Below are 17,893 nucleotides of genomic sequence, written 5' to 3'. Positions count from 1 at the left end.
AGTAGGCCCAGCTGTCTTGGTCCTCAGCAAAGTAGGTGGCTGCTGAGGACACTTTCCCTGTCCTCAGGGCTCTGCTGTCCAGGCCTGTGGGGAAACCTCATCTTTCCACCTCCTTTCACTTTGAACAGTTCCTGGATAGAGCTGAGGCTTCATGCTCCATTCATAGCTGGAGAAGGCCCTAGTAGGAAACCACAGAGAATGGTGTTTGGTGAACTTCCACCAGGTGTCAGGCATCCCAGCTGACCCAAGGCAACTCAAAACTCACATCGAAGCCTTAACTTCCTCTTCCTCAGAATGTGACTGTGAATGTCTGATCTTGGGGGTCTGGGCCTTTAAAGAGGGCATTAAGCTAAAAGAATGCTGTTTGGCTGGGAACTTATATCATCAGAGAAGAGTTGAAGAAGCAGAGGTCAGAAGCTGGGCATGGCAGTGCTGGTCTGCCATCCTGGAGCGGGGGTTGGGGGTGGGGGGGAGGTAGGGGTTAGGGTGGAGGCAAGGTGTTTTTTAACTACACACTAAGTTTAAGGTCATGCTTGAAACATGAGAGCATGTTTCAAAAGAGAAGAGAGGGGAGAGGAAGGAAAGAGATGAGGAGACAGAAAGGAGCAGAGAAGTAAAGACACAGGCACACCCAGAGGGAGAGCCAGTAAAGATGCAGGGAGAAGACACTGACTATGAATGAAGGGGAATGTCTCCTTCCCCACAGAGAGCAGTGGATCCTGGTACTACCATCATCCCAGGCTTCCAGCCTCCAGAATTGTGAGAAGCAAACCTCTCCTGCTTAAGTTAATCAGCCTGTGGTACTTGGCCACAGCAATATTAGCGAACTGATGGAGTGGGCATGATGCTCTTCATGTCGGCAGTACTGGCCAGTGGGTTGCCAGGGTAAATCTGATGGGATGCTTTGTGAAGGTTGCCCCCTTCTGAAAGAGGGCCCTAGGAGAAAGGGGATCACTCTCTTTGGGAAATTTCTGGGCGTGTTCTGCTTAGAGCTGCTGCAGCCATTTTGCTACCATGAGGCAGACAAAAGAGATGGATAAGCAGAAAGTCGGAGGGATCCTGCTTCAGAGATGCTGTCACTGAACCGTTACACCCCATTCTACTTCTGTGCTTCTATTTACACAAGACAAAGCTGGTAGTTGGGGGAGTTCATCGGTCCTACTGGGGAAGACACTGTCGTTTTTACTAGATGTGCATGTCAAATTGCCTTTCAAAACGTTTGTGTGTGTGCCCATAGATCAGTATGCTCCCAGCTTTGGTGAGAGAGCTTGCTATCTCAATGGGGCAGCAGTTCCTGGAAAGACCCATAACTGGTCAAAGTGCTGAGAATAAGTGACTACTGAATGCTCAGTCCAGGATAGGATATCTAAACCACCCCTTCTCCAAGGCTCAGGGAACTTTGTGGAAAGGAATGTGGGAAGAAGAATGGAAGATCCTGAGGACAGTGTGGAACACTGTGGAACACTGTCTTCTGAGCAGCAGATGCTGCCGCACCCTTGAACTCTGGCAGGCAGCTGTGATGATTACCCACACACACACCCTGTAGAAGACAGGAACCTTCTGTCATGGAGGGGAGCAGTTCCTGAGACCTCACTCTTAGTTGGGATTCATGGGCAGTCAGTGGCTGGGATGAGGGCAGCATATTTTCTTTAGTGGTGTGGGGCTACTGGAAAATTGCTCTTGCTTCTGTAAATCACCCCTCCCCCAGACTCATGTATGCAACTCTAGCTAAACTCATTGGTCACACACAAAAAAAGAGACAGAAGTCAAAAAGGAAGGGAAAGGGGGGTCAATGAGTGAATAGGGGAGGGGAAAAGAGAGGGTCATTGCAGGTGAATATGATCAAAATCCATCAAGTACATATAATGGAAATGTCACCATGAAATCCACTGCTATGGGGAGTTATATATGCTAATAAAATCTTGTCATAGTACTTTTTCATTGGGACTGACAGTCCATAAATAGCAACACAGACATTTATTATTAATTATGAAAGTTTAACCTTTAGCTTAGGCTTGTCTCAACTAGTTCTTATAACTTAAATTAACCCATTTATATTAATCTATGTTCTGCCATGTGGCATGACCTCTCTTCCATCTGCACCTTCTGTTTCCTCTCTGTGTCTAGCTGGCAACTCCATTGAAAAAGTACTACTGCAAATGTTGTCCAGCACGAAGACTCGAATATCTGCATAAGGCTAGAGAAAGCTGTCTCTTGTATAGACTCCATGTACAGAGGTACAGCTCTTTTAAGAGGTCCTGTTGTACAACTGAGCACTTGAACAGCCAGAACTGGCTACAAATGCCTGCCACAGATGGACACAGCAAATTCCCAGAGCTGAGGTTGGTAAATGGGGTCTGGGGCCAGTACCCACCAAAATGATGCGAGGTTCTCACAGAACTAAGGGGGGGGGCAGAGTTAGCCACCAGCATGCCATATGCCAAGTAGAGCTTCAAGGTAGTAGCCTAGCACTTGAAATTTGGCTCACATGGTCAGAGGAGGTTGTAGACACACACACATACACATACACACACACAGAGAGAGAGAGAGAGAGAGAGAGAGAGAGAGAGAGAGAGAGAAAGAGACAGAAAGAGAGACAGAGAGAAAGAGAGTGTAGGAGGAAGGAAGGAAAAGGAAAAGAAAAAGAAAAAGACAGGTCCAGGCTGAGAAAACATCTTAACAGGTTACAATTTATTAAAAAATGTGTTTAGATGCTAAAGAAAGAAAAAATGAACAGTCATAGAAAAATAAATAGTTTAAAAATAATCAAGTAAAATCTTAAAAGAGAGTAAAGTAATATAAGAAATACACAGGTTGACTGGATCTTGTGTGATGCTTTGATGACTTTGAACTTTTTAAATGCTAACAAACAAAAATGCTGAGAGACATTAGATGGAAACTATTAAATTAAACCACCCTATATATTTTAAGAATGTCTTAACTTCAAAATGAAAGTAAGAAATTATGTTTTGTTGGGGAAGAGGTTATGTCATTGTTTCCAAAGGAATGGACTCCTTCAAAATTATGAAGATTTGGTTTTATTGGGGGAGCCTCCCAACATTTTTGGCAACAGACATTAAGGAAACAAGTAAGCTACAAGACTGGTAACATACATTCTGATCCCTCTGTATGGGAACAGCTCTGAGACTGGGTGAGATATGATAAATCTTGTTGGTTACAGAGTCCTCATGACTTATTATATTGTAGTTTAGTTATGCAGTCCAAACAAACATAAAGTTGACAGACGCCTTTTACCCACTCAAGCATAAAACAGAAAATCATCTTTAGTTGACTTGTACACACCACACATCCTACACTTGTGGTAATACAGATATATATGTTACCTTTTAAAGTTTGTGTTTTTCAAAAAAAAAAAGGTCAGACAAGTAGACAAGGTTATCCAGCCTCTCAGAATAACTGCTGGAGTGTCCTAGAAATTCTGCATCCAGAACAACTTAAAGCTGGTAGCTGAGATGGTCCAGTCTCACAGACTACTCCGGCTAAGACTTCAGATACACTCTACACTTTTCCATCAAACAGAGACTAAACAAATAAATAGTATAACTAGCTCTCCCAGGACATGACCATTGTCCCAATTTTCTCAGGATCCCCTAGAGATGCCATCACTCATAGACATTCTTGGTCATTCAGTGGATTATGGATGTTTATTATTGTTTATGGGGGTTGGTTGCAAGTTGTTTTTTTTTATCATGATCAGGGAGAAAGCTTAACAAAGAATATTAGATTCAGGGATCTCTTTCTGAAAGGAAAAAGAGGGAATATAGTATAGAAATGATAGGATAAAGGGTAGACTATTAATCTGCTTTTAGACTAAAAAACAACTATTAATCTCAAATATTTTACATTGGTATGAAACTTTGTATACTGACACAAATTTGAGGTTATTTTTCTTATACACATATATGTTTCTACTCTTTTTAAAGGTACTATGCTTATGCAGCTAATTTAAAAATGCAATGATTAATTAAGAAATGCAGGTTAGTAGCTAGTCATCTATAATAATCAAACTTGTAGTCATGTTATATACATTTTCAAAATCTAACAGGTAGACAGTTGGTCTTCAAACCCTTCAGAGACCCACAGGATATAATATTTTTTCTGGTTTTTTTTCTTTTAATTTTAAATAGCTTGTTTTACATGTCAATCCCAGTTCCCTCTCCCGCCCCTCCTTCAGCACCCCCCCACCATCCTCCCCCCAGCCTCCCATCCTATTGCCAATTCCTTCCACATAGGGGATATCTAGAGTCTGTCATTTCACTAAGGGTAGGGTCCAGGCACTCCCCTAAGAGACCAGGCTGAGAGAGCATCCCTCTTTGTGTTATGGACACACAGTGTCTGTTTTTTTATTCCAGGGATAAACATTGATCCACTGCTCAGGGCCCCATAGGTTGCCCAGGCCTCCTCACTGACACTCACATTCGGGGGGGGTCTGGATCAGTCCCATGCTGGCCTCCCAGCTGTCGGTCTGGGGTCCAAGAGCTCTCCCCCTGTTCAGATCAGCTGTCTCTGCTGTTTTTGCCAGCCCATTCTTTGCCAATTTGCTCATCGCACCTCTCTCTCTGTCACTGGGTTCCTTGGGTTCAGTTCAGTGTTTAACTGTGGGTGTTTGCCTCTGCTTCCATCAGTCACTGGATGAAGGCTCCAGGATGGTTATAGACATCAAGTTCATTATCAGGAATGGGCATTCGAGGTGGTCTCTCCACTATTGCTTAGCTTGCCAATTAGTGTCATCCCTTTAGATCACTAGAGGTCACACTGGTACCTGATCTGTCTTCTAACCTATGATTCCCTCTTCCCCCTATTCTACCCCCCACTCAACCTTCCTGTTCACCCGTGACCTACTCTCTCTTCCTCTTCTCCCCCTCTCTTCTTCCCAGCTCCCACTCCCCTCCAACCCTTGCCGTGTTCCCCATCTGTTCAGAGAATCTTGCCTCATTCCTCTTCTCTTGGGTAACATGCATATCTTTTAGATACTTTCTTGTTTCCCAGACTCTCTGTCAGTGGAAGTGCAGACTGGCACTATCCTGATCCATGTCTAAAATCCATATATTAGTGAGTACATGCCATGTTTGTCTTTTTGTGACTGGGTTACCTCACTCAGGATGGTTTCTTCCAGTGCTATCCATTTACCTGGGAATTTCAAGATTCCATTGGTTTTTTTTCTGCTGAGTAATAATCCATTGAGTAAATGTACCACATTTTCTCTATCCACTCTTCAGTTGAGGGGCATCTAGGTTGCTTCCAGGTTCTGGCTATTACAAATAATGCTCCTATGAACATAGTGGAGCAGATGCCCTTGTTGTATGAATTTGCCTCATTTGGATATATGCCTAAGAGTGGACTTGCTGGGTCTTGTGGTAGATTGATTCCCATTTTCCTGAGGAATCTCCATACTGATTTCCAAAGTGGCTGTACGAGTTGACACTTCCACCAGCAGTGGAGGAGTGTTCCCCTCTCTCCACATCCTCTCCAGCATAAATTGTCTTCGGTGTTTTTGATTTTAGCCATTTTGACAGGAAAAGATATTATCTCAAAGTTGTTTTGATTTGCATTTCCCTGATGGCTAAGGATGTTGAGCACTTTCTTAAGTGTCTCTTGGCCATTTTAGCCTCCTTTATTGAGAATTCTCTATTTAGTTCTGTACCCCACCTTTTAATTGGATCCTTTGGTGTTTTGGAGACTTGCTTCTTGAGTTCTTTGTAAATTTTGGAGATTAGCCCTCTGTCAGATGTGGGGTTAGTGAATATCTTTTCCCATTCTGTGGACTGCCTTTTTGTCTTGTTGACTGTCTTTTTCCTTACAGAAGCTTTTTAGTTTCAGGAGGTCCCATTTGTTTTTTTTGTTTTTTGTTTTTTTTTGTTGTTGTTGTTGTTTTTGTTTTTGTTTTTGTTTTTTTGGTTTTTCGAGACAAGGTTTCTCTATGGCTTTGGAGGCTGTCCTGGAACTCACTCTGTAGACCAGGCTGGCCTCGAACTTACAGAGATTCGCCTGCCTCTGCCTCCCAAGTGCTGGGATTAAAGGCGGGCACCACCAACGCCCAGCCAGGAGGTCCCATTTGTTAATTATCTATCTCAGTGTCTGTGCCACTGGTGTATGTTCAGGAGGTGGTCTCCTGTACCAACTCGTTGAAGAGTGTCTCCCAGTTTCTCTTCTAAAAGTTTTAGTGTGGCTGGATTTATGTTGAGATCTTTGATCCATTTGGACTTAAGTATTGTACAAGGTAATAAACATGGATCTATCTGCAGTCTTCTGCATACCACTACCCAGTTATGCCAGCACCATTTGTTGAAGATGCTTTCTTTTTTCCATTGTATAGTGTTAGCTTCTTTGTCAAAAATCAAGTGTTCATAGGTGTCTGGGTTAAAATCAGGGTTTTCAATTCGGTTCCATTGGTCTCCCTGCCTATTTTTGTGCCAATACCAAACTGTTTTCAGGACTATAGCTCTATAATAGAGCTTGAAGTCAGGTATGGTGATGCCTCCTGAAGTTCCTTTATTGTATAGGGTTGTTTTGGCTATCCTGGGCCTTTTGTTTCTCCATGCAAAGTTGATTATTGTTCTTTCCAGGTCCTTGAAGAATTGTGCCGGGAATTTTGATAGGGATTGCATTGAATCTGTAGATTGCTTTTGGCAAGATTGCCATTTTTATTTTGTTGATCCTACCAATCCAAGAGCATGGGAGATCTTTCCATTTTCTGTTATCTTCTTTGATTTCTTTCTTTAAAGACTCAAAGTTCTTGATTTACAGGTCTTTCACTTCCTTGGTTTACATTATTCCCAGATATTTGATGCTGTTTATGGCTATTGTAAAGGGTGGTTTTTTTTATTTCTTTCTCAGTCACTTCATCATCTGTATATAATAGGGCCACTGATTTTTTTGAGTTTACCTTGTATCCTGCCACTTTGCTGAAGGTGTTTATCAGTTCTAGGAGTTCCCTTGAGGAGTTTTTCAGGTCACTTATGTAAACTATCATATCATCTGCAAATAGTGAAAGTTTGACTTCTTCTTTTCCTATTTGTATCCCCTTGATCTCCTTTTGTTGTCTTATTGCTGTAGCTAGAACTTCAAGTACAATATTGAAGAGATATGGAGAGAGTGGACAGCCTTGTCTTGTTCCTGATTTTAGAGGAATTGCGTTGAGTTTCTCTCCATTTAGTTTGATGTTAGCTGTTGGTTTACTGTATATTGCTTTTATTATATTCAGGTATGCTCCTGTTATCCCTGATCTCTCTAGGACCTTTATCATGAAGGGGTGCTGGATTTTGTCAAAGGCTTTTTCAGCATCTAGTGAGATGATCATGTGGTTTTTCTTCGCAGATTGTTAATATGGTGGATTACATTGATAGATTTTCTGATGTTGAATCATCCCTACATTCCTGGGATGAAGCCTACTTGATCATGGGGGATGATTTTTCTGATGTGTTCTTGAATCCGGTTTGCTAGTATTTTATTGAATATTTTAGCATTGATGTTCATGAGGGAAATTGGTCTATAGTTCTCTTTCTTAGTTGTGTCTTTGTGTGGCTTGGGTATCAAGGTAATTGTAGCCTCGTAAAAAGAGTTTGGCAGTGAGCCTCCTGCTTCTGTTGTGTGGAATACTTTGAGGAGTATTGGAATTAGCTCTTCTTTGAATTTCTGGTAGAATTCTGCACTGAAGCCATCTGTGCCTGCGCTTTTTTGTTTGGGAGACTTTTGATGACTGCTTCTATTTCATTAGGGGTTATAGGTCTGTTTAGATTGTTTATCTGCTCTTGATTTAGTTTTGGCAAGTGATATCTATCCAGGAAATTGTCCATTTCCTTTAAATTTTCAAATTTTGTGGAGTACAGATTTTCAAAGTGTGCCCTGATGATTCTCTGGATTTCCTCAGAGTCCGTTGTTATGTCCCCTTTTTCATTTCGGATTTTGTTAATTAGCATGCTCTCTCTTCTGTCTTTTGGTTAGTTTGGACAGAGGTTTGTCTATTTTGTTGATTTTCTCAAAGAACCAACTCTTTGTTTCATTGATTCTTCTCAATGTTCTCCTGGTTTCTACTTGATTGATTTCAGCCCACAATTTGATTATTTCCTGGCGTCTGCTCCTCCTGGGTGAGTTTGCTTCTTTTTGTTCTAGAACATTCAGCTGTGCTATTAATACTCTAGTATGACTGTTCTCCAGTTTCTTCATGTGGGCACTTAGTGCTATGAACTTTCCTCTCAGCACTGCTTTCAAAGTGTCCAATAAGTTTGTGTATGTTGTGTCCTCATTCTCATTGAATTCCAGGAAGTCTTTAATTTCTTTTTTATTTCTTCCTTTACCCAGGGATGGTGCAATTGTGCATTGTTTAATTTCCATGAGTTTGTAGGGTTTCTGCGATTTGTGTTATTGTTGAATTCTAATTTTAATGCATGGTGGTCTGATAAGATACAGGGGGTTATTCCATTTTTTTTTGTATCTGTGGAGATTTGCTATGTTTCCTATTATGTGGTCAATTTTAGAGAAGGTTCCATGTGATGCTGAGAAGAAGGTATATCCTTTTGTGTTTGGGTGGAATGTTCTATAGATGTCTGTGAAACCCAGTTGGGTCAAAACTTCTATTAGTTCTTTTGTTTCTTTGCTAAGTTTCTGTCTGGAGGTCCTGTCTAGCAGTGAGAGCGGAGTGTTGAAGTCTCCTACTATTAGTGTGTGAGATTTTATGTGCAATTTGACCTTTAGTAATGTTTCTTTCGTGAATGTAGGTGCCTTTGTATTTGGGGCATAGATGTTTAAAATTGAGACTTCATCTTGATTGACTTTTCCTTTGATGAATATGAAGTGTCCTTCTTCATCTCTTTTGATTGATTTTAATTTGAAGTCTAGTTTGTTAGCTATTAGGATTGCTACACCCGCTTGTTTCTTGGGTCCGTTTGATTGGAAAATCTTTTCCCAACCCTTTACTCTGAGATAACATCTGTCTTTGATGGTGGGATGTGTTTCTTGTATGCAGCAGAAGGATGGGTTCTGTCTTCGTATCCATTCTGCTAGTCTGTGTCTTTTTATAGGCAAGTTGAGGCCGTTGGCATTGAGGGATATTAATGACCATTGATTGATGATTCTTGTTTGTGCTTGATTTATTTGTAGTGAAGTTATTTTGTGTAGTTTCTCCTCCCTTTTTCTTTTGGTGTTTTGTAAAGTGGGATTATATATTGCCTGTGTCTTTGTGAGTGTAGTTATCTTACTTGGATCTAGGTTTTCCTTCTAGCACTTTCTGTAGAGCTGGATTCATGGATGCGTATTGTTTAAATCTGGCTTTGTCATGGAATATTTTGTTTTCTCCGTCTATGGTAATTGAAAGCTTTGCTGGATATAGTAGTCTGGGCTGGCATCCTTGTTCCCTTAGCGTTTGTAGGACATCTGTCCAGGATCTTCTGGCTTTCATCTTTTCCATTGAGAAGTCAGGTGTAATTTGGATAGGTCTGCCTTTATATGTTACTTGGCCTTTTTCTTTAGCTGCTCTTAATATTTTCTCTTTATTCTGTAGGTTTGATGTTTTGATTATTATATGGCGAGGTGACTTCTTTTTCTGGTCCAGCCTATTTGGTGTTCTGTAAGATTCTTGTATTTTCATAGGCATATCCTTCTTTATGTTAGGGAAGTCTTCCTCTATGATTTTGTTGAATATGTTTTCTGTACCTTTGAGCTGTATTTCTTCGCCTTCTTGTATACCTATTATTCTCAGGTTTGGCTTCTTCACGGTGTCCCATATTTCCTGGCTATTTTGTGTTAGGGATTTGTTGGTTTTGAGATTTTCTTTGGTTGACGACTGTATATCCTCTAATGAGTAATCTCTTCATCACCTGAGATTCTCTCTTCTATCTCTTGTATTCTATTGGTGATACTTGAATCTGTAGTTCCTGATCGTTTGCCTAGCTTTTCTATTTCCAGTATCCCCTCATTCTATGTTTTCTTTATTGTTTCTATTTCAGCTTTCAATCCTTCAACTGTTTGAGTTGTTTCCTTCATTTGTTTGGTTGTTTTTTCTTGGTACTCTTTAGACTCTTTGAGAGATTTATTTCTTGAATTTTTCCCCCATTTCATGGATTTTTTTGTTTGTTTTTTCTTCTATTTCTTTAAGGGATTTCCTCGTTTCTTCTTTGAGGGTCTCTATCATCTTCATAAAATAATTTTTAAGGTCTGTCTCCTCTGCTTCATCTATGTAGTGCTTTTCAGGTCTTGCTGGTGTTGGTTCCCTGGATTCCGGTAGAGTCATGTTGGTCTTTCTATTGCTGAGTGAGCTCTTATTCTGTCTTCTTCCCATCTCTTCTTCCAGTGGGTGCTGGTGGGGTCATTCCATCTCCACTGGTCTCCTTCCTTTCTGAAGCTGACTCTGGGGTCGCCAGAGGTTGGGGCCTGGAAGGGCTGAAGCTGGGCTCACCAGAGTATGGGGTCTGGAAGGGCTAAAGCTGGGCTCGCCAGAGTTTGGGGCCTGGAAACACTGATGTCTTTCCTGTGAGGGTGGGTCTTCTGGATACCAGGAGCGCCCCCCTGAAGCTTGAGTGGATGGGTGTTGGGCAGGGGATGGGGAATGTCCCCCTGGAGATGCAAGCTCACCAGAAGGTGGGCTCACTGGAGTTTGGGGCCTGGAAGGGCTTATGTCTTTCTTGTGTGGGCAGGTCTTCTGGATGCCAAGGAGTGGGCCCTGGGAGATCGAGGGAATGGGTGTTGGGCGGAGGATGGGGAGTGTCCCCCCCCCCAGAGACCCAAGCTCACCTGAAGCTGGGCTCGCTGGAGTCAGGATATGACATTTAAGATGTTTTAATAACACAAGGCTTTTCATGACAATGAGACACATCATCTGCTCCTTGCAGCACCAATTTACTTCAGAAAGAATGATGGGTACTGAAGAACCTCCATGTGGAGTCTAATTTCAATGTGGCAAAGCTAGCTATCTGGGCAAGAAAGTGTCCTTGCCTCGATTGCTGACCATATATTGTCCAAACTGAATGAGCAGGACACAAAAGAAGGTGACTGCTGAACTTTTCCAAACAAGGTAGGGCAGTCCTTCAAAATTCCTGCTTCACAGAAAAGTTTGTCAGATATTCTAGACCTGTAGGCTGAAGATGGATGTCCCAATGTTGCAGAGGAACCTTGGGTGATTGTCCAGACATCCAGCTGTTTCTGTCATTTCTATAGTTCTAGAAATTACTTGCTCTGTACTTCCTGTTTACTCAGGTAATATTATATATATTGTTCTTAGATCTCCGATGAAGTTGAAGATGAGATAGTTAGTTTTCCAGTTTTTCTTGTTACCAAATTCAGAAAAGAAACTTACATAAGATATGTAAAGTTTATAAGGTTGAGAATCTCAAAAGCTTAAGTTGTTTATCTAAGAAGATGTTTTAAGGTCTAAAAAGATATTTTTAGAATAGCAATACAAGTTATGATAAAAATGGTTTAGTTATAAAACTGGACTCATCAAGATAAGACATATAATAAAGTAATTTCTCCAAATTTGTCAAATACAAATAGACTGGACATTGTGAATGTATTTCTTACTTGATAATTGTTCTTACTGTATATAAGTTTATAGCATTACAGTTAAAACCTTTCTTTTTTATTTAGACAAAAGGTGGAAATATTGTGGGATATTTGTACATTGTGTAAGAGGTACTGCTGTGATTGGTGTAATAAAAAGCTGAATTACCAATAACTAGGCAGGATGTATAGGTATGACTTCCAGGCTGAGAGAGAACTCAGGGAAGAAGAAAAGAGGAGTCAGCAGCAGACTCGGATCAAGTCAGATCTGGTGCACTAAGAAGAGATAACCAAGTCATGTGGCAGAATGTAGATTAAAAATATAGATTAATTAAGTTATAAGTGCTAGTTGGGAAAAAGCCTAAGCTAAGGCCAAGCTTTCATAATTAATAATAAGTCTCTAGGGCATTATTTGCAGGCTGGCAGTCCAAAGATAGTCTAACAAGAAAGCTTATTACAAAATCTCATTTAAAGCTTTCACTAGGCGGTTGAAGATTTATCTTGCCCACCCCACCCCACACCCTCAAAAGAAAATGAACCATCTTGTCCATTTGGGCTTCTTGGAATCAGAACTTTTCTTTGCATAGCACCCAGAGATGGAGGCAGGCTGGAGGAGCCCCACACACTTCCAGGCTCAAGATTGCTGCCTGAGTCTCCTATCAGATAGCAAGTGAGTGAGCACACTGTCCCTCCTATGACAGGAAGTCTCAGCTCTCTGGATTGGCTCAGGCTTGCATTGGTCCTGACATTCTTGGATGACACTTAAACTGAATCTGCTGAAACTCTTTGTCAACTTTGTCTGTCACAGGAAGCAAGGACTCAGAGAAGGAGACTGAGTGAAGAAGACAGCATCTGATAGAGGCAACCCAGGCTCAGGGGAGCCAGAACTTGATCAGAACTGGGATATCTGTGGCATCTCAAGGGGCCAGGGCATGGAGCTGAGTCTCAGTTACCCTGGTGATACAGCAGGAGTAAGACAGCCCTTGCTTCAGTCTTCTAGTTGAGGCTTAGCAGGACTGTGAAGAGTTGAGTGCTTCCTGTGGCCCATCTCAAGCTACAGTAGATGTCATCTCTCCCTGTCATCAACACATTGGGCCACACCACAGCTCGGCCAGTCTCTGTCCACTCTGAGCAGAGCACCCAGTGACAGCAGATGTTGGAATTGTATCTAGGAATTTGATGCAGACGGAGGAGCAGTGGCTTGGTGTTGTGAGTTGAAATGCAAGAATTGGAGTGGCACTTTGGGGATGGACAAGAGTAACTTTGGTTGTGTCAGAGCACAGGTTTATTCAAGTTATACCATCATGCCTCCCACTGATGGTGGTATTTTTGTTGGTTTGTTTAAGACAGGTTCGGGGCTGGTTTCTGACTCCCTCTGAAGCTAAGGATGACCTTAAGCTTTTGAACCTCTGGCCTCCACATCCCTAGTGCTAGGCTTAGAGGTGTGTACCACCATGCCTGGTGTATAATGTGCTGGGGATGAAATCCAGCCTAGGCCAGTGAGGTGGATGGAGGTGGAGATTCCAGACACTGGCAGTTGAAAGGCAGCAGAAACAGTGAGACTGGAAGCTCTCAATCTACCTGGGTGTCTGCCAAGCAAGGCACATGACCCCCAAAACCGCCAGCATTAGGACGGTGGGTGAGGTTAATACTGTGTACATGACTCGTAAACGGCACAGCCATCCAGCTGCCTCTCCTCAGACTATGCCTACTCAAAGCCAGGGCACAGATGAGGTCTGGCATACCTCCAAGCCCCTTTGCATTTCTCCTGAAATAACCTGTCTCCTTTCCTGTAAGTCTTGAATTGTACAGAGGCACATTGCAAACTGCAGTGATTGTCCTCCAGAATCGAGCTGGAGTCTTAACACAAGCTCTCTACCAACGGAAGCATCCCCGCCAGCCAGCATGCTCTTCAAAGCCAACACACCAAAAGCAAACACACAAAACCCTGAGTGGCCAAGCCACCATGCCCCAGAGTTTTTTTCTTGAGAGGAGGAAGGAAGCCTGCTTGCTGGGGCTCGGATTCCCTCAAAATTCCTGTGATAGAAGATTTTTTTTTTGAAAGGATCTCTCTCTGTAGCCCAGGCTAGCCTCCAATTCTCCATCTTCCTGTTTCCACCTCCCAGATGCTGGAATCACAGGTGTGTATTTGCATACCCTGCCTGTGTAGAACCTCAGTTCCAAAGGCCGCAGCACTAAAATAGGAGGGCCCATGAAACATATTAAGTCATGAAAGCCCTTCCCCACGAGTGGTAGGATGGATATTATTACAAAAGACCCTAGCATAGCCTTAAAAATGCCAATCACATGATCAGATTAGGACAGATTGCATTGGGTTTCAGATGATCACATGGTACCCCAGAAATATGCACGGTCAGTGTATGCCATTTAAAGGTGTAGCTAGGTATTTGATGATTGTTATCTGAAGGTCTGAAACAGAGCTGGCCTCCTGTTCACTACCCAAATCTTTTATCTCCACTCCTTTCCAGTGCAGATGGCATAGCACGAAGGCCAGACACCAGCACCAGATTCTTGAACTGCACAGCCTTCAGAACAGTGACCTTCCTCTTCCAGCTTTTCTTGCACAACCATTTATTGACTGTGGATCTCTGGCCTCCATGGAGTCTCCAAAATCTCATTCACTTGTTCATTCATTCACAAAACATTTGTTTACCACCCATTTTGCCAGATGATGTAGTAGGCACTAGGGTTATAGCTTCCAAAGCAGTTATAATCGCCATATTACACCTTCTTCAACCAGGACCTTTCCACAAACTGTCTCACTGCCTTAAATGCCAGTCATCTCCACCCTGTCCCTTCGGACCTCTAAAATCCCCTGTTATTCTCTGCTCTGGAAGCCTTCCATTTGTCCATGACACAGGAGATCGGGTTGTCCAGAGTCCTCTGCACTGTTATCTGAGCTTCTCAAATCAGGGCAATGTCGAATTGAATGTGTATTAGTGAAAGTCCTGCACTTTGCCCCAGGCCCCTTCTATACCTGGCTAATTTCATCCTGGTTATGGGTCCAATAGGATGAGCTTGTCATGGGTCTAACACCTTTTCAAAGAAGCAACCAGACAAGTCCCTTGGGAAGCGTGGCCCTCTCCAGGTTATGGCAGGTGGGGAGGAGGCAAACCTGTTTAGATGCCCAAGTCCCAGGATCCCCAGAGATGTTTTGCATCCTGACTGGGACTGGGTCATACCATCAACACTAGACTTCTTTCTTGGTCTCTGAAAACCACTGTAATTGTGGCAAACATCCTATCTTCTGGCAGCTGCATGTAGAAAAGAACCAGGCCACAGAGATCTGCAGGTCCCACAACCACTGTGTATTGGAAAAGGGGATCAACCATGTGACAGACTCTGGCTCAGGAATGATACAATGGCCTCATAATTTATGCATTATAGGGTCTCCAGGTCCCAGCCCTTTTCTGAAAGCCAGGAAAGAGAGGAGAGGGAAGTTAGGAGAAAGAGATATGAGGAAGGGAACAAAAATGGAGAAAGGAAAGAGAGGTAGAGGCAGACAGATAGAAGCTGACTCAGAGAGACAGAGACAGAGAGTTAGAGAAAAAGGCAGACAGACATGGAGATAGACAGACAGACACACCAAAAGACAAAGAGACAAGGAGAGATAGACAGAGTCAGAAAGTCAGAGACAGAAACACAAAGAGAGAGACAGACATAGGAAGGCTGACAGAAAGAGCCAAGGAACAAAGACATCCACCTACCATCCACTTATCTGCCTTTATCCACCCATTTATCTATCTTCCATCCCCACCTACCGATCCACCTAGTTATCCAATCCACCCATAGACTCATCAAACCACATTATCCATTATCCATCCATCCATTCAGTTCATCTACCAATTCATCCACCCACTCTTCTATCAGTGTATCACTAAACCATGCATGCACACATCCATGAACCCATCCACCTACCCACCTACCACTCATCCCTCAATCTGTTCACCAATCTGGCCACAACCTAACCACCCACTCACCCGTCTACACACCTGACCATCCACGCATCTACCCAGGCATCCACTCATCTACCCATCCATCCACTCCTCTACACACCCAGGTATTTTTTTTCCAGCAAAGGAGAGCAAACCCAGGGCCTTATGCATGTCAGACAAGAGCGCTGCTGCTAAACTGTACCCCTAAGTCCACTCTAATGGACTTAAGTCTTGAGTTTGAGCCTTAGTATGTAGCCTGCTGGCTTTGATATCAGCTGCATGTAGAACATTGTTTGTGGATAGTATATGCTATTTGGTCCCCACCAACTTTAAAGCTTGTAACCTCTTAATACAATTTTGCTAATGTTAGTATTTATTGATCATTTGCTTTGTTTTGATTTTTATTTCAGGCAGGGTCTCATGTAGCCCAGTCTGGCCTCCAACTCCCTATAGTCAAGACCTGGAACTTTTGTTCTCCCTGCCTCTACCTCCTGAATTACAGGCATGCACCACCATGCTTGATTTAGGCTGGGATTGAATCCAGGGGCCCCTGCCTGCTAGGCAAGCACTTTCCCAACTGAGTGACATCTTCAGTCCCACTTGTTTTCTGGTTTTATTCACTAAATGTTCTTTTGAGTCCCTTCTAGGAGCCAAGCACTGTGAATGGACCTTGGAATGAAGCTGTTGCCAAGCAGCTGGTTCATGCATGCGCAGATATGAGCTTCGGCGTGCTGTGCTGTCACTGAAGGGTCTCAGGGTCTCACAGAAAGGCTGGAATCTTAAAAACCAAGGCACTAAGCAAACATTCTGTGAAGCTTTATTGAGCTCAGCTGTTTACTCTGGGTCGGCATCTGCAAGGAGCTCTCACGGGGACGCTTATCCACCTTGTAATTGGCTCCTGCTCCTCCTTCGCTGAGGAGCGGCCAGACAGAAGCCTGTCTCCAGTTTATTAGAGCTTTACATGTTTGTGATGAGAAGTAGGGAATCGGTTGCAGAGCTGGAGGAAAAACAAGTAGTAATGAAAACTAGGGCTGAAGCGGCCATTTGCAACTAAGGGTGCAGCCCTTGGCCTGCTGTCCATGAGAGGCAAACTTAGCCAAGCCGCTTACCCACTTTGACCTGGGCCACTCCTCTTCCGGTCAGAATCATGGTTGGTCTGTTACTAAACAATCTCTGCTTGTTCTCCTCCACCTGGAGCCTCACCCCTTGTTTTTCTTCCCATGTGATCTTCTATCCTATTTGGCAGACCACAGTGGAGGGGTCAGACCACAGGCTGCACTGTGACAAGCATGCCCGTCAAAGCAAAGCTGGTTGCTGGACAAGAATGTCCAAGGTGAGCATCTCTGGAGGTTCCACAATTGGCTTGTGAACCTGCTGTTACCATTGACTGAGTCGGGCAAGATCAGAGTATTCACTTAGTAGAAGAATCTACCTCTTTCTGGCAAACAAAGATGTCATTAGGCGGGATGTATACATACACAGACTAGCATCACCACACTTGAACACATATGTGTTTAGACATGTACACAGACATCCATTTAGGTGTACCAACACTTAGGGACATAGAGGTGCCCAGATACACAACACACAGACTTGAACCATCACACGGGGAGGCACTTGTGCCTAGATATGAACGTGCATATATGTAAGCGTACACATACACTAGGGAAGCCTGTCACCCTGGCTTCCCCATCCAGGGACTCCGTGAACTCCACAGTGTGACTCAGTCCCCAGTACCCACCAGAGTGGGGCTGGATTTCTCCTCACATTTGTGAGCCTCTCTGGAGCAGGGCAGAGGCTGAGGCAATAACACCAGTTGCAGGCAGCAAAGAAAAGTGACCAGGTGCACCAGGGTCCAGGGTAAATCCTAGCTCTGCTGTTTAGCTAGAAGCATTGTCTGGTGACTCCACCCTCTGATGGAATGGGGATTATGGCTGTGATTCTTTCAGCACTTCCTTGGCCAAACCCCTGGCACTGCAACCTGGTGGGAGATAACCATTTCCAGGGCTGGAGGTGGCTCTGGGTTCTGGTTGGTTTGTACCTCTGTTCCAGTTACCCTGACACAGACTCAGTGAGGCCCGCATGGATGTTTCTCTTGAGTCTTGTTACCTAGAAGTGTAGAGGGGCATGTAGAGTCTCAGTGGGTGTGGGGAGAGGCATGTAGAGTCTCAGTGGGTGTGGAGAGGCATGTAGAGTCTCAGTGGGTGTGGGGAGGGGCATGTAGAGTCTCAGTGGGTGTGGGGAGGGGCATGTAGAGTCTCAGTGGGTGTGGGGAGGGTATAGAGACTCTGGCTGTGTGTGGGGTGTAGTGGCTCAGTGTGTGTGTGTGTGTGTGTAGTGGTTCAGTGTGTATGGGGTGTAGTGGCTCAGTGGGTGTGGGCATGTGTGTATCGGCTCAGTGGGTGTGGGCATGGTGCTTGCTT

General features: G+C 43.5%; 1 long non-coding RNA gene across 1 annotated transcript; it reads left to right on the top strand.

Moving 5' to 3' along the window:
• The first annotated feature begins 307 nt into the window (after positions 1-307).
• LOC110342876 lies at positions 308-15,050 on the top strand. The gene is made up of 3 exons (XR_002385051.2): positions 308-409; positions 2,128-2,342; positions 12,323-15,050. It is a non-coding gene; the product is annotated as an uncharacterized LOC110342876 (long non-coding RNA).
• The last annotated feature ends 2,843 nt before the right edge of the window (positions 15,051-17,893 follow it).

Source organism: Mesocricetus auratus, unplaced genomic scaffold, assembly GCF_017639785.1.
Source record: "Mesocricetus auratus isolate SY011 unplaced genomic scaffold, BCM_Maur_2.0 Super-Scaffold_100004, whole genome shotgun sequence".
In the NCBI taxonomy this organism is placed as follows: domain Eukaryota; kingdom Metazoa; phylum Chordata; class Mammalia; order Rodentia; family Cricetidae; genus Mesocricetus; species Mesocricetus auratus.
Note: the sequence above shows the minus strand (reverse complement) of the source record. Positions and strands in the feature narration are given on the sequence as shown.